The sequence below is a fragment of the Lygodium microphyllum genome, chromosome 6 (assembly GCF_053477565.2).
Source record: "Lygodium microphyllum isolate KBCC chromosome 6, Lygodium_microphyllum_v1.1.10, whole genome shotgun sequence".
NCBI classification, from domain to species: Eukaryota; Viridiplantae; Streptophyta; class Polypodiopsida; order Schizaeales; family Lygodiaceae; genus Lygodium; species Lygodium microphyllum.
The window spans coordinates 71,127,214-71,142,826 of record NC_141140.1 but is presented as its reverse complement, the minus strand read 5'-3'; positions in this window follow the sequence as shown (position 1 = coordinate 71,142,826).

Here is a 15,613-nt window from a genome sequence, read left to right as displayed (position 1 = left end):
CACATCCTCTCCCTCATTAATGCACTCTCTTTTCATAGAGTAGGTTAAGAGTCATTGTAGAGTGAGAGGGGATGGCTATGGTAGCCTATAGTCTCCCAATCCTTAACACTAGCTTAAATAGTGCATAGATGTCAAGTGTGATGGTATACCTATGCTCTCTTTTGAAGGTAGCTCTTCCTCCTCCTTCAACACCTCTTCCTCTCTTACTACTACCCTTCTGCATTTCTTGTTGGTGGTGATTCCTCTTTCTTCTTGTCTCATGTGATGTTGATCCAAGAACAAAGAGAAGATGAAGATGATAATGGAAATAGTGATAGTGATATTGTGGTATGTGATGGTGGTGTTAAGGGTGAAGGAGATGATAATGCCAGTGATGGTGATGATGAAAATGATGGTGGAGAGGGTGAAGATGATGGTGGAGAGGGTGAAGATGATGGTGATGATGATGATGATGATGAAAATGATAGTGGAGAGGATGAAAATGAGGGTGATGAGATATTGATGGTAGTGTGGCAAGCAGTGCAAGCTACCATAAGGCCAAAACCTCGCTTGGTGGTGAAGGAGGAGACAAGGACGGTGAAGGTGATGATGAAGATAACGAAGGAGATGATGAAGATAAAGATGCTTAAGATGGTGGAAATGATGAAGAAGGAGACAATCAATAAGATGATGAAGGTGGTGGCATTATCAACATGCACGTTAGAGCATCAGTGGTGTCAGTTAATGTGCAAAATGATGTATCGGTTATGTTGCTGTTATCAAAATAAGTAGTGATTGAAGACAAGCCTCGCTCACAACCCGATAATGAGATGTTAAGTAGTGCCAGTAGTAGGGGATTGACTTTGTCAATGTTTAACACAAAAATAAAGATTTTAATTGTTTTTGCTAACATGACTCGACCAACACACAAACTCAAATAACCAAATATGCCTCTTGTAGCTCATGTATGCCAAAAACCAAACACGAAGTAGAGCAATCGACAAACTCCAAAACAAAATACTAGAGTCTAGAACAATACAAACATTTCGTACCTCTTTAGGATTGATACAACTCCTTGTGCTTCCAACATTCAAATTTACGCAAGCTTGATCATCACACATGAACAACCATACAATTGTCTGGGACCCTCCTCTCTCCTCTCTCTCAAGACAAATTTGTTTATGAAGAGTATGGCAAGGGCCCTTTGCACTTCTCTTTACCCCTTTATATAGAATTTGTCAACACACATGTTGTACTCAGCTTTTTAGAAAGCCTTTATGCGTTTTTATCATTTTAAAGCTTTTAAAAACTTTATTAGCTTTAACGGCTGTGATCGTCCGAAAGCCTTAAGGCTTTTGCAAGCTTTTCAAGCTTTTAACTTTATGTAGATTTTTTTCGCCACCTTTCTTCCTCGTCATGATGGTTAACCAGGCTTTCAACTTTCAAGCGTCCATACCCTTCAGAGTTATCTTTTCATAGCGTATGTGTTTACACATGTCAACTCGGCCTGTCGAAGGGTGCAGGATTCGAGATCCGCCATGGGGGAGACAAAGGGAGACAGTCGTTGTTGTCTGCTACTGCTACTTCTACTCCACCTCGTCCCCGTGGTTTCCTTAATCCATCTCTTCCACGAAAAAATGATCTCTAGACCCTGCACGGCGCAGCTGGAATAATGAGGCACGAATTATGCGATCCATGTTATCTGTCACGTTCAACATCAACAGTACGTGAGCCCTCGTGTCGACGGCCTTCCTTTCTTCATCTTCAGCATGATACAGCCCTTAAATTATGGAGGCAGGCGATCGAACGAGGCAAGGACGTTGCAAACACAACTCCTGTAGCTGCAGCCTGCAGAGATGAATCACTTCATGGCTGTGGATATATATCTCACTTCATAGCATTTGCGGCGACATCACAATCGAAGCATCCGCCGCCACCTCAAAACTACCTCTCTCACACACCCTTAATCAGTACGACAACACAAGCTTACTGCTCCCCACAGTTCATGTCGCTCGTTGCCTGCAATTTCCTGTAATGGCCGACTCTTTCCCTTTTGTGTTGTTGAGTTTTCTATCTCCCATCAACACTCGGAAAATATGGAAGAAGGATTCGATTCTGAATAGATAATCAGATCCTGCATTTATCTTTTTTTGGTTTTCTACAGTAAGCGAAAGGCCTCATACTGCACAGAGCTGCTTCCACAGCTTTCATGATTCCCAATTGCCCAAAAGGGAGAGACGCTTATTGCGATGCCGCCACCCTTGTTTGATTTTTTGTTCAACAGTTACTTGATATTGCAACCTTTGCGGGATTGAAATATTCATTTGAGAAGACCCAAATTTGGCATAAATTTGCATCCACGCAGTATGCTGTATATATACTTATCCAGCAATGCATTCTTTTTCAACCAGCCAAACATCATGAGCACCTTGCTACTCTAAGATCTTGTCAAGTGACAAGCCAGCTTCAACATTAATAGCCTCAGTAAGTACCGGCCTTGTCAACCTTTGATAAGTAAGTGGGAACCCATTGTTACCTTAACTGCATTACCAATCGCTCCACTCCTTGTAACAATCTAGTGTGTTTCTATCGAAAAACATTCTTTGATATGGAACTTCATGCTCAATCATACATGACATCGAGAAGAAATCAAAATTGGATCCATTCTATGCAATCATACAAGCAATGCTCCACTCGAAAAGATGGATTCACTGGAAAATAGAGTGCCTAGCCTATCTACATGTGCCTATGCATCATGCAAGATGCAAACACAATTTTTTGATTATTTAAAATACTTAACATCACCTCTCAATACTCAGAAAGGAAAATGTTGTATACCACTCCACCCACCCAAAATCTCACAACCACTCAAGCAAAATAAGGGTTCTGATCAAAATGTTGACCAATAAAACAACCCATCTCACAACTGATGGCGTCCTTCTTCACAACCCTCAAATCTCACCCAACCACCTTTCCCACTCATCCAAAAATTCCTATTTGAGTGATGAATATCCCAACTCTCGTGCATGTAGGAAATAATGCGTGCATAATGACAGGTGCTCTCTCAACTGTGCATGCAACTAAGATTTATTGCATACAGTTGTAGCATGCCTGATGTCCTGCTAGTGCTCAACGATGGTGCAAAACATGCATTAAACCAACCCATGGCATGGAAGTATTTGATAACATAAGCAGACGACCGTCGAGTGTAGTGCATTAGATAAGTGCAACGTGAAGTGCTCGTGAATCCAAAATCCTCGTGATGTGCGAGAGTCTCAACAAGAAATCATACTTATTTCGACATGTTTCATAGCTATTGACAAACTCTAGCTCTAACATGTCTAGAAAAACTCCATTCTCGACCAAGGCTATCAAATTTCTACACTCAATAATCCAAATAAATTGACAACAAAAAATCCTAAGCTAGATAAACAAAAAAAATCCAACTACAAAACACAAAACAATCAGTCACGCAAACAATTAAGCTAACAAATCTCCAACCTATCTACAGTTTTTCTAGAGGTTTTCAGTTTTTGAAAAAATGCTTGACATATTTAGCCCTCTCCCTAGTCTGCAAACATTTATGTACATCAGTTGTTTTCATAAAATGATGCAATATTTATGAGCCAAATAAAAATTGGGTCCAATGATCTATCCACAACCTTCTCAAACTCAAAACCCAAGAAAATCGATGCCTCATTTCTCTCAAACAACTTCTTTACAGGTAAACTAAACTCATCCATGAAATTCTCATCAAAATCACTAAAAGTTTTCGATATAAAAGCTTCAAGATAATTCTCACCATCAAAGGGAATACATCATCCTCAAAATCTTCAAATCCCACCCATCTACCCTAGGAATAAACTTGTTATTTCTAAAAGTTCTAAACAAAATTTCGACCCTTTTTTTGTTACCAAAATCTAACTCATCCATAGATTGATCTATGAAATCGTGAACAACTTCTTCAAAAGATACTATGCAAGGATCTACCACCTTAATATCCAAATTAAGCATAACATAAAAAAGAGTCAACTTCAGACTCACAATACCACAAGAATCAAATACATCTACCCATGGGGTCACTCCAGGACACCCAACCACACCACTTAACTCATCAACAAGCATGACTCCATCGAGTGTCTCACACACAAAGAGTGGTAAACACCTTCCATAGTATCCTTACGAATAATCTTCACTACAAGATATAGACCTTATACCGACGTTTAAAGTGACGAAAATACAAACAACAAAATTTGCCCACGTCGTCGCAAAAAGCGTTGTTATTGACGACGCCATAGAAACGTCGCTATTGGCGTCCCTATATGCGTCGCATATAGCGACGCAAATAGCGACGCAACCAGTGAATTTGCGACGTGCATAGCGAGGCCAATAGCGACGTGAGCACTAAATTTGCGATGCAAATAGCGACAGTAACAGGGAATTTTTTTTTTGTGGCAGGGCAGCTTGAGCCATACAAAATAGTTTCTGCACTACTGCATACAAAGCACTTGCAAACAAAAAGAATGTATACTGAAATCATAAAACTAATACATGAAATAAATACATGATTGCATAAAATGCAATTGGTACAATCATGAAAGGATATCACTAATACATAGAAAATGTCTACATAGATCAGGCGACTAAAAACTAAAGGTGTGTGAGCTCCAAGGATCCAAGGGCGAGCTAAAAATCCTCGTCCCCCGAAAGCTCGTCCCGTCGCAAAGGAGCATCGAACAGATTCTGCAGAAAAAGAAACAACATATGAATCCACCATACACTAATGCATTCAAATATCTCATGGTAACTACGGACAAGAAAGATGAGTGACTTACAGGGCCGCCGCGTCTATACAATCAGTCGATCAATGCATTGAGACCGTGCCTCTCTGATATCGAGTCTTAAGGCCTTGCGGATCGCGATTTGTAATGGAGTGCTGCAAAGAAAACAAAATGCTAACTGTTAGAAACATGATTGTCTGTACAAAGAATATTTCAAAAAAAAAAAACAAGCAAAACATAAGAGAAACTTACAAAGTCCTCCAAATATGTCATGTGGCTGCCACTCCCAAGATGATGGGCCACTCCGGCCTCGAGTCGTGCCCTCGCCGCCTCCCGATGTAAATAATTTTTATCACTGCTTCTCCCAATCTGATGACTCCAACGTCTTGGCAAATCTGTAGCCTCCTCCCTCAGTCGGCGCTAGTCGTTTGCATCTAACCACTCGGGCTTTGCAGCCCCACTCTTGATTGCCTTGCGTGCGTCGGATCGTCTATATGACATGTATGCACGCATGCAATCCATCATCCAGCCCGTAGAGAATCTATCTACTGCGGCTGGCACCGGAAACTCCTCGTGCAAGGATGCTACTATGTAGTCCTTGCTCCCCTCCGGTATGTTCTTCCAATGATCCAGGACGTTGTGCCGAAAAACTTATTGGCACAACTCTCTCATGCGAGCTATCACCCTCCTCCCCTCATCATTCATGATGATGGCTCCTGACCTACTATTAACCAGGTATCCATAACCCCTAGGAGTCTGTCTAAGATGGGTCCTCTCCCATCTCCGTCCACGTTCCTAGGTGTAATATCCCGCGTTAATAAAAATGAATTAGTTAATGGAAATTTTTTTATTCCCCCCTTATCCCTCCAGTCGACTGGTGAGTTGGAGGGGGAGGGGAATAGAAGGAGCTACTAAGCTCCTTGGTGGAGCCTTTGGAGGGAGGGAGGACATGCGTGTCTACACGCAAGGAGGGAAGATCCCCCTCCCCTCCATTATTTAATCGAGGGGGCGCTAGAGGAAGGGAGAGCCGAGACTCTGTGTAGGAGTGAGAGAGATGAGACCGCTATGCTGTCGTAGTGCAGAATTTGGCTGCCGCCATGAAAGAGAGGAGTGGATGCTGATGCGCTGTCGAGACGTTGCCGATCTTACGTCGTGAGCCAGGGAAGAAATCACCCTGCCTGCCACCAGCTCGCCACGAAGTCGGCCTCTTTCTCCTTCCACGTGGGCTTTGTGATACCCAGAAGCTTTTGGAAGCCCCTTGGAAGCTTCCAAGGGTGGGCTTCCTTAGCCCCCCTTCCTATAGCTTCTTAAGGCTACCCCACTAATTCCCTCCTAAGGGCTTTTAGGCCCCTATTCCCCCCCCCCCCCCCCCCCCCCCTGATTTGCCATTGAAGGACCTTTAAGTGGTCCTTAAGCCCCTTTCCCCCCCGGGTTTTAATTCCCCCCTAAGCCCTTGTTTCCCCCCCCCTCCCGGGTTTTAATCCCCCCCTAAGCCCTTGTTTCCCCCCCAACCCCCATGTTTTAATTCCCCCCTAAGCCCTTGTTCTTTTTTCCCCCTCTTAGCTCTTTAGACTATTCTAGTCACACCCATAGGCCTACTTTTCCTTAGGCTACCTTGCGGACTTCCATTCTCTTGCATTAATTCCTTCACTCACTTTTTAGATCTTTTTGTGCAAGTGCTCTCTTAGTTGAGCTTTGTGTTCTTAGTTTTATCAAACAAGCCGGTGTCCACATACTTCCATGTCCTAAAAATCCAATTCATCATCATGGCCTCATATGGTATTCCATAAGGGAGAAATAGCCGTTAGATAAAAGATAGGAGGGAAGTAGAGGGAGTGAAAAGAGGGAGTGAAGGAGGAAGAGTGGGAAAAAGGTAAAAGAAAAGGAAGGAGAAGACGGTGGAATTCCAAGAAGAAAAAGGAAAAGGCTATCTCACATTCGAACTACGATGCTGCCGAAGAAAGTCCAAGGTGTAGCTGCGGGAGGGTCATCTCCCGGTATCCATGTGGATATCTCACCTCAAAGCCAGGTTTTTTCTTCTTGGCGTTAATTCGGTTTTAAGTCGATCATGTAAAGAAAAATTGTTAAGAATAGGATATATTTGTTCAATTTATTTGTAACGAAGGAGTTTAGCTTATGAATGACAATGTATAGAACTTAGCTTTCTTCAAATTGCATCAAGCATTATAAATTACGAGCAAGATTAACCATTTACTATAGTAATATATTCCTAAGGTGTAGAAATTATATCTTGCACCATTAGTCTTATTCCTTTCGCAACGAATCATGGTAAATGGCTAAATTTATGAAAGGTTTCTTTCGATGCTCAAATTACTAGGAAGTTATATTTGCTAGTTGCACATCTTAGCAAGGAAGTTGTTGTTATTTGGCATAAGTTCATCTTTAAAGAAAACATAAGTTAAATGTTAGGAATTAACAAGTATAAAAGCTAGATATACGAACTCATTTGGAAAGAAAATGTAATGGGGGATTGCTGGATGACACCCTACTAACACTTTTCCCTTGCTATTTGAGGACTTGGGACTAATAAAGTGTGTATACACCAATTTCACAGCTAGGCCTTTTTGTTCCAAGAAGTATTGTCGCTCTTTGTATCACCTTGGCATTATGCTATATGCCAAAATAAACTGTATTGATTGGGAAAGTAAATTGTTACAAGGATAGTAAAACCGTGACAAGACGATTAATATTACCTTCCAAAAGATAACTGAACCAATCTAAACATAGAAACATTCATACCCTAACACTTGACTACTTTCCTTACCATAGGGACAATAAATTCATAAAGATAAGAAACTAGGGTTTGTCCCTAAGGTTCTTAAAAGAAGAAACCCTAGGCCTGACATACGCCAGCTTAAAGAATCTAAACGGATTATTCCATCACAGGACTTGCACAATATGTATGAAATCATTTAGTCTTGTGATTGATTCACAAGGAGAAAAGGGAAAAACCCTCATCAAGGACGGCAGATCCTTACGCAAGTTATCTTGCAAAAAGACGTATTTTTGGATATCCTTCTAAATAAGGAAAGTTGTAAACCGGAAACTAGCATATCTAAAGCACTTTAGGGTTAACCAAGTTGGGTATGCCCTAACACCGGAATCTAAAAGGATCTTGCCAATTTACAAGACACCTTGGGAACGAGTGCTGATACACTCAAAAAGGAAAGAACACTTCCTTAGCGGTTTGCCATACAACTGGGTTGATTAAATGGAAATGTTTGTGCTTGCTAGAGATTTCAGGACTCTGTTTGAATTATGAATTACAAATTAAATGAGTACCTATACTTCAGGTTAAAAGGCCTGAAGGGAGAGGCAGCTTCAGTTACCCCCAACTGCCTGCCTGACCCTAACCAAGGGGGTTGTTGACCGAGCTGGGAACGTGGACCGAACCCACCGCGAGAGGTCTTTCCGTTAAGCTCTACTTGGAGTAGGAGGATGCTTGGGTGCCAGGGGGGCTCTGGCCGTAAATACCTCGCCTTCCGGGTCCTGCACAAGAGGCTAACGTGACTCGGGATTGGATCTCGAGGCCCGCATACTAGTTGACGGGTGGAAGCTTGGAATAGTGATCCCTGGAGATTATTGGTTAGCCTTTGGGCAGATTATGGACAAGCCTACGGGCGGAACTCCTTGTATTTCAAAGATAAAAGGATGAAATGTTAAAAGAACTTGCTTGATGTTGTTCTTCTATGTCACGTGATAAGATTACGTGAAGGAACCAGTGCTTAACAAGGTTAATTAAAGAAGCTGATTGTTATATGTCAAATTAATGTGTTAGATAATTACATAACTAAAACAAACCGAGGAAAGTGCGGAGGATGGGCCATGGGTCCGTCCTACGGTTGGGTGGTCCCGGTTAGCTGGGAACTTTTCTCAAAAATCTCGAAGAACAGCGGAATGAAATCATCATAAAAAAGAATAACGAGAACGATGACCTAGAGTTACGTCTTACCCGATTTACGCTGTTTTAGGGGAACGGAATGGGACTATGCCTTATGGCAGAGAGGTTGAGCTTTGCATCTCTCTCGTTTCCCATTCTCCTTGAACCAAGTGCAGCGTGAATCCGCTTCGGACCCGGCGTTTTTGCGTAAAGTAGTTCGCTTGGGTCTGACGCTAGTTGCTGTTAGCTGATGACCCATAAGGAAAACCCTAATTCCGGTCGATCCTAAGTGGGAATGGCCAGGATACTTTTGCTACATGGCAGATGCGGGAAGAACTAGATTGCAAAACCCGTAACATTCCATGGGAGTGCCGGGCGGAGCTTTCTAGACATCCTTTCCGATGGACTGTTAAGACGTGTCCTGGATAATACTAGGGGACACATTACATTGGGCATATCCAGGAGACCCCTCTACATCCGGTGTACCGATGGGGGTAACCTCTCTCGGAGTGGCACTCAAAGGGGTGCCACCAAAAGGGGTGCCACCTCTGCTGATGGCTGCGCAAAAGCCTGAGTAACTGGAGTAGACGTCCCCACAGGTGTGACAAATCCTGGAGGTGACGCAGCTCCAGCTGAATGACGAGATGGAGACACCACATCCGTGTCTCCACAGCAGCACCCCCTGATCCCGATGCAGTCCCTCCCTCTGGCCCAAGTCGTGAGCGTCGAGATTGTCGGCTCGAAGCTGAAGCATCTGATCGCGCTGAAGCGGATCTAGCAGAGTGCCCTGACGAAGAACGAGACAGCTCCTAGTCTGCCATCTCTCTGAATCTCCCGAGATGGTCTGGAGACATGCATGCCATCATGTCCTGAAACTCCTCATCTCTCATCCCTCGACTCATCCTGAAAATGTCACTTGCACAGATAAAAAATGGTGTTACAATAATCAATTTAAACTATACAAAGCACAGTGATATAAATCATTTTTGAAAAATCCCTCTTAAAATGCATATCTTATGTACCTTTATGGAAGATCTAAACAACAAATTGAGTAATACAATTCTCCAAGAATGAAGTATTCTATGGTCCCATGTTAATCTCCTGACACAACTCTGCATACACTGGAAGGTCGATAGACATGTCACCACAAAAGAACGAGTCTGCCTCGTTCTCAAAAAATTCTTGGACTACTGTATTTCCATCATTGTTAGCTGATGCGGGCTCCAAGCTTGCGGTGGCCTCCACCCCTTGTAATATCGACCCCTCTATTTGCATATTATCTTCATCTATGCCCGGAACATTGCTTTGATCATATGCTCTCGCACTTCGAGGAGTTGAAGGTATAACATACCACCATCGAGGTTGTCGTGGGTTTGGATAGAAGATTACCTATTCACAAACACGTACAAAGCGAGTTCAAACCATTGTGACATAAACCATGTCGTATTACAATTAGCAAGCAAATGACTCTATGCACCTGTTCACAATGGGCCGGCAACACAAAGGTGTCGCGTAAATCCGTCCATTTTTTTTCAGAATCTATTTCGAGAAATCCAGATGGACCTCGTCGAACTGTTGCTCCAGCTCCTCCAAGTACCACTTTGAACCACTGCACATCGAATAGTATCATGGAGAAGCAATGGTAATCCACTGTAATAATACTTTGCAAGTTCCCAAAATACTCCATCTCATCCACAACCGTGTTCGGATCCATTGCTCGTCGCCGGTTCTCTTGCTCAAACCTTGCCATGACACCATAGTCCATTGTGGAGCGCATTTTGTCAATACGCTCCACGCAAAAATGCCGTCCGCGTGACCACGCTGCACTATATATTTTGTACTGTACATTGAAACACTCAAATTAGATGTCACATATAAAATTTAGATAGGACATATTCTAAACCTATCATCACCTTTGGACTACATCCCCTCGAGAACTCCCATTCCTCCATTGAGACCTCTGTCCCTTCACTAGATGCTGCGGTCAAGGCTCCATGCAAGCATCGTGTTGACATAAACCGCAGCATCTCCTCCATGCCTTCGGGATATCGAATCGGTCGATGATGCGTACTGCGTCAGAATTCAGCTCGCGCTTCCTCTCGATCTTGCCTTGCAATCTGGTACTTGGCGAGCCACATTTCTATGGAGGCATGGTGCAGCATACAAAAGTGATTCACCTTCTCTTCCATTGAGGCATCCATTCTTTTTTCTACCCCATTTCCAACCACCACATCTCCAGTCAGTCTATCATCGTCCTTCAACGTCCATAGCATTTCATTATCTGGTTCCACCGTTGGTAGCCATTGTAAGATATGCACTAACGCCTCTGACACCAACCAACCTTCCGCCATGCTACCTTTTGGACGAGCTCGTTGTCACACAAAGCCTTTCAGGGTTTTCATGAAGCGCTCCAGGAAGAACATCCATCACGTATGGACAGGTTCAGCAATCTCCACTTCGTCCACAAGATGCACAAGAAGGTGAACTTGTATCGTGAGCATGCTAATGGGCAGGTATTTCTCAAAGAGAGAGACCGTCTCCACTGTTCCTTGCCTCGCGGATTCAATAGAGGACATCTTAATCTCTTTCTGTGAGATCCATCGCACCAAAGTCGACAACTTGTAAATGGCCCCACGAATTTCTGGAGTAAGGCATCCTGCGATCGCGATTGGTAGGACAAACTGCCACAAATGAGAAAGTATTATGAATAATGGCCACTTTTCAAATTGCAAAATACCCACGCTAATTACAATCCATTGTGTTCACAAACCTGACATATCTTATGCCAATCATGGGATTTTAGCCACGACAATTGGTCATCTTTAGAAAATGCGGACATGAGAGAACGTATCATACCCGTCGGAATGCGGATAGACTTGATTACTTGCTTCACAATGCGCTCTTCTTTGGTGGACAAAACCCAAGGAGCGCGAGGAAACTGCACTCCCCCTTCATCACTCGACTGTGGCCAAAGCGCCTCCATCTTACCTACCTCCTTCAAATCCATTTGTGACCCTATAGTGTCTCTCTTTCCTGTGATGTGGTCCCATAGCAAGCTATCCACATTCTTGAAAATATGCATGGGATCCAACAAGTGGTTGACCTGTAAGTGGGTCCAATATGGCAACTCGTAGAAAACTGAGAACCGTCGCATTCCATTTGGATGTGATTCCGTATGGACCATTTTCAGCTCGTACCAGCTTGCAGCGTTCATACGTGTTGGAGGTTGTCCAAGAAAATCTTCCCTGAGTTCATGATCCTCCGGCAAGAAAGCGGCGTGTCCTTGATATACCATATTCTTCATGGTTCGTGACCTTCGGGAGTCTAACTGTGGCCCACACAATGGACATGCATGATAACCTGAGGTAATTAGACCTATAAGGCGAGCCGCGACCTAGTGAATACTTGATTGAATGAAATAAAATATAGATATTACCCGTGAGAATAGAGGTTTGCTCACCTGAGCACTCTCCCAATCCCGGAAAGTCATGCATCGTCCACATGAGAATGGCTCGAATATTGGCTGACCGCCGACCATCGCACCTGCTCATATCTTGCACAGTGATCCCCTCCTCCCACAAAATCTTAAGCTCATCGACTAATGGACGAAGATACACGTTCATATTTTTTACTTTGTAGCGGCCCGGGACGAGCAAGCTAAGGATGAGATGTGCTTTCTTCGTAGAAAGCCATGGAGGGATGTTGTAGTTGACAAGCACTATAGGCCACACACTGTAAGAAGTCGAGCGCAGACCGAATGGGTTCACACCATCCATGGCGAGACCGAGCTGAAGATTCCTTGGCTCTCGCGCAAAGCCTGGGAAGGTAGAGTCAATGTGGCTCCATGCGCACAAATCCGCTGATATTCGTTGAACTCCATCCGTGGACCTATTCTGCACATGCCACGTTGTCAAGCTTGCCATGCCAGATGTGCGAAACATATGGTTTATGCGGGGGATGAGCGGAAATTGTCTGAGAACTTTTTGAGGGATGGTTTGCCCTTGCCAGTCCTGTCGATACCTGTGAGCACCACACTTTGGACATGTCTCCATAGTCTCGTATTCATCTCGAAACAGTATGCAGTCGTTGATACATGCATGGATGTTATTGTAGTCCATGCCAAGCTTTCGTAAAACATGTCGTGCATCATCACGAGACTCAGGCATGGTATTTGCAGGTGGTAATATATGATATTTCAATAACCTGAAAAAAATCATAAAACACCTTGAAAAAGCACAAATGTTTGCAATAATACTTTAAAAAAAAAAATCAATGAAGCCTATGTGCAAGGTACCTGAATAACTCAGTCACACTCGTATCACTCCAACCGTATTTTGCTTGCACACTTAAGAGTGCAAGCAATGTCTTCAACCGAGATACTCGTCACCCATCATATAATGGTATGGATGCTTTCTCTCTAAGTGGGTCAGATATCTCAACATCCATGGGAATCAATGCATCGATCATTGCCTCCATCTCAGGCTCCAAGATTGTAGGTAGGTCGGGAAGGTTGTCTGTCTCCTCTGGCATTGACGGTATAGATGGGCCTTACGAGTGGTGGATTGGCTCCTACAATCCATCTATCGCACGTCCACGAACTCTTCTAATTGGCCGCAAAGGGTGCACTCCCCCTTGGGTCGAGGCATCACCCCTCTGGATAGAAAATTTGCCAACAAGACCCAATCTTATTGTGTATGGTTTTCAATTAGCTTGCGAGTACAATGCATGATTGATATTAACTTTAAATTACTGTTTGCTGAAAATCCGCAATGGCCTGATCAATGATCTCAGATTGAAACTCGCCAAATCGTTGTACGTGTTTTATAGACAATCGGCGGTTTTGTCTAATTGCCAACTTGCATTGAGAGCAAGGACATGGGATACACTGATTAAGATACGTCTCGCGATCTTGAACAATAAGACCTTCGTTTTTCCATCTTATCTACATTACATCAAACGAGGCTTAAATGGATAGCTTTATGGAGATGTACGTCAAGTTGCAAGTTGACCATAAATCTTGCATTGTACATAGTAGTTGAGAGATTTTTTAATGTTATATCTCGACCTTGTATCATGCTCAAGGATTTGTTTGTCCCGGTAGATAATTATTTGTTATTGTAAAAAACTGCACTAGAGGGCTTTGAGTATAAGTAATCCATTTATGAGCATCATTGAGGATCTCTTAGTCTAATAACAAATCAGTCTCAACAAAAAGCATCTTAGAAATGTGGTTTTTTTGTCCTAGGATTGCGTATTAAAATTAATGCCATCTATGAAAATTATCAACTATAGTAATAAAATTTATTTCAATCAATTCTACTCATAGTCATAAGACCTGAGAGAAAATATCCTATACTCAATTTAAGGGATTCTTCTTCTATAACAATACTTTTGGGTTCATTTTGATGAAGTACCGTAATGACCATTAGCTAGGGTATCATTTTGTTTTAGTCCTTCCGTTGACTAGTTGGCATGATTTCTAATTTGTTATGCCTATAAAGTTAATACAAAAACAATGAATTATGCATATCACAATTAGATCCCCTACTTGGACATTATGAAGGACATGATCAATTTTAAGCCATCTTAAAGAGTCACCAATGTACATGGCCCATGGCAAAGCACATTGCATACCATTATCGATAAGTCTATTGTCGTGCATATTAAATCTCCTAATTAGACTTTATAAATGGTATGACTAATTTTTAGCCCCCTTAAGGAGTCGATGTAATGGTACCCATAAAAAAAGTAAAGTGGATACCATTACCATAATCATGGATATGCTATCATTCCAATATATGTTATCTTTCTCTTTCTCTCCCTCTCCCTCCCTCTCTTTCTCTTTCTCTCGTATTTCCTCTCCCTCTCACAATATATCTTAACACTCTCCAAAAGCAAAAGGGAGAGGGAGGGAGAGAATGCACTCTCCCTCCCTCTCCCTCTCCCTCTCCCTCTCCCTCTCCCTCTCCCTCTCCCTCTCTTTCTCTCCCTCTCCCTCTCTCATTTCCTTCCCCTTCCCCTCCCTCTCCCTCTCTTTCTGTCCCTCTCTCTCCCTCACTCTCTTTCTCTCTTTCTCTCTTTCTCTCTCATTTCCTCTCCTAAACAAGCAAAAAAGAAAGTGATTCAAACATTAAACAAGCAAGAGGGAGAGTGAGAGAGAGAATGCACTCTCCCTCCCTCTCCCTCTCCCTCTCCCTCTCCCTCTCCCTCTCCCTCTCCCTCTCTTTCTCTTTCTCTCCCTCTCTCATTTCCTTCCCCTCCCTCTCTCTCTCCCTCTCCCTCTCTTTCTCTCCCTCTCTTTCTCTCTTTCTCTCTCATTTCCTAAACAAGCAAAAAATAAAGTGATTTAAACATTAAACAAGCAAAAGGGAGAGGGAGAGAGACAATGCACTCTCCCTCTCTTTCTCTTTCTCTCCCTCTCTCATTTCCTTCCCCTCCCTCTCCCTCTCCCTCTCCCTCTCTTTCTCTCCCTCTCTTTCTCTCTCATTTCCTCTCCTAAACAAGCAAAAAATAAAGTGATTTAAACATTAAACAAGCAAAAGGGAGAGGGAGAGAGAGAATGCACTCTCCCTCCCTCTCCCTCTCTTTCTCTTTCTCTCCCTCTCTTATTTCCTCCCCCTCCCTCTCCCTCTCCCTCTCCCTCTCTTTCTCTTTCTCTTTCTCTCCCTCTCCCTCTCTTTCTCTCTCACTCTCTCGTTTCCTCTCCTAAACAAGCAAAAACAAAAGCGATTTAAACATTAAACAAGCAAAAGGGAGAGGGAGAGAGAGAATGCACTCTCCCTCTTCCTCCCTCTCCCTCTCTTTCTCTTTCTCTCCCTCTCTCGTTTCCTCCCTCTCCCTCTCCCTCTCCCTCTCTTTCTCTTTCTCTCCCTCTCTCTCCCTCTCCCTCTCTTTCTCTCTCATTTCCTCTCCTAAACAAGCAAAAGAGAGTGATTTAAACCTTAAACAAGCA